Genomic DNA, 2,130 nt, shown 5'->3' with positions numbered 1-2,130 from the left:
ATAAATGGTGCTGGGAGAACTGGCCAGCTATATGCAGAAAATTGAAACTGGACTCCGCTCTTATGCCTGATACAAAAATTAACTCAAGATGGATTAAAGACTTAAATTGAAAACCCAAAACTATAAAAACCCTGGAAGAAAATCTAGGCAATATCATTCAGCACATAGGCATGGGCAAAGATTTCATGACAAAAACATCAAAAGCAATTGCAACAAAAGTAAAAATTGACAAATGGGATCTAATTAAACTAAAGAGCTTCTGCACAGCAGAAGAAATTATTATTAGAGCAAATAGACAACCTGCAGAGTGGGAGAAAATTTTTGCAACCTATCCATCTGACAAAATTCTTTTTTTTTTTTTTGACAAAGTTCTAATATCCAGAATCTACAAGGAACTTAAACAAATTTATAAGGAAAAAACCCAAACAACCCATTAAAAAGTGGGCAAAGGACATGAACGGATACTTCTCAAAAGAAGACATTTATGTGACTAACAAACATATAAAGAAGCTCAACATCACTGATCATTAGATAAGTGCAAACCAAAATCACAATGAGATTCCATCTCACGCCAGTCAGAATGGCGATTATTAAAAAGTTAAGAAACAACAGATCTGGTGAGGCTGTGGAGAAATAGGAAAACTTTTACACTGTTGGTGGGAATATAAATTAAGTCAACCATTGTGGAAGACAGTGTGGTGATTCCTCAAAGACCTAGAACCAGAAATATCATTTGACCCAGCAATCCCATTACGGGGTATATACCCAAAAGAATATAAATCATTCTATTATAAAGATACATGCACACGTATGTTCATTGCAGCACTATTCACAATAGCAAAGACATGGAATTAATCCAAATGCCCATCAATGATAGACTGCATAAAGAAAATGTGGTACATATACACCATGGAATACTGTGCAGCCATAAAAAGGAACGAGATTGTGCTCGCTTCTGCAGCACATATACTAAAATTGGAATGACACATAGAAGATTAACATGGCCCCTGTGCAAGGATGACATGCAAATTCATGAAGCGTTCCATATTTTTCTCAAGGATCTAGAACTAGAATTACCATTTGACCTGGCAATCCCATTACTGGGTATATACCCAAAGGATTATAAATCATGCTACTATAAAGACACATGCACATGTTTGTTTATTGCGGCACTATTCACAATAGCAAAGACTTGGAACCAACCCAAATGTCCATCAATGATAGACTGGATTAAGAAAATGTGGCACATATACACCATGGAATACTATGCAGCCACAAAAAGGATGAGTTCATGTCCTTTGTAGGGACATGGATGAAGCTGGAAACCATCATTCTCAGCAAAGTATCACAAGGACAGAAAACCAAACACTGCATGTTCTCACTCCTAGGTGGGAATTGAACAATGAGATCACTTGGACACAAGGTGGGGAACATCAGACACCAGGGCCTGTTGTGAGGTAGGGGGCTGGGGGAGGGAGAGCATTAGGAGAAATACCTAATGTAAATGATGAGTTGATGGGTGCAGCAAACCAACATAGCACATATATACCTACGTATCAAACCTGCACATTGTGCACATGTACCCTAGAATTTAAAGTGTAATTAAAAAAAAAAAAAGGAACGAGATCATGTCCTTTGCAGGGACATCGTTGGAGCTGGAAGTCATTATCATTGGCAAACTAACATGGGAACAGAGAACCAAACACTGCATCTTCTTACTTATATGTGGGAGCTGAACAGTGTGAACACACAGACACAGGGAGGGTAACAACACACACTGGAGCCTGTGGGAGGCAGGGCGGAGGGAGGAAGAGCATTAGGAAAAATAGCTAGTGCATGCTGGGCTTAATGCCTAGGTAATGAGTTGATAGGTGCAGCAAATCACTATGGCATACATTTACATATGTAACAAACACCTGCACATCTTGCACATGTACCCCAGAACTTAAAATAAAAAAACAAAAATTTTTTTTTTCTCAGAGATGCTTTGGGTTTATTTGATGGTCTTGCCTTGTGATTTCTGTCTTGAGAAGTCACTGAACTAAAGGACAGTGAGAAGAGACTAGTCCATTCCTCACCTGAAGCCATTCTCCAGCTAATATTCTTGAATAGACAAGTAACTTTCTTAAA

General features: G+C 38.4%; 1 non-coding gene across 1 annotated transcript; it reads left to right on the top strand.

Annotated features, from left to right (window-relative positions):
• The first annotated feature begins 945 nt into the window (after positions 1-945).
• Positions 946-1,052, top strand: LOC112439344 (U6 spliceosomal RNA). Its single transcript, XR_003027643.1, has one exon. It is a non-coding gene; the product is annotated as a U6 spliceosomal RNA (small nuclear RNA).
• Positions 1,053-2,130: the final 1,078 nt, after the last annotated feature.

This window comes from Pan paniscus, chromosome 2, assembly GCF_029289425.2.
Source record: "Pan paniscus chromosome 2, NHGRI_mPanPan1-v2.0_pri, whole genome shotgun sequence".
Lineage (NCBI taxonomy): Eukaryota > Metazoa > Chordata > Mammalia > Primates > Hominidae > Pan > Pan paniscus.
The sequence above is the reverse complement of the archived record's forward strand: the minus strand, read 5'-3'. Positions and strand labels throughout refer to the sequence as shown.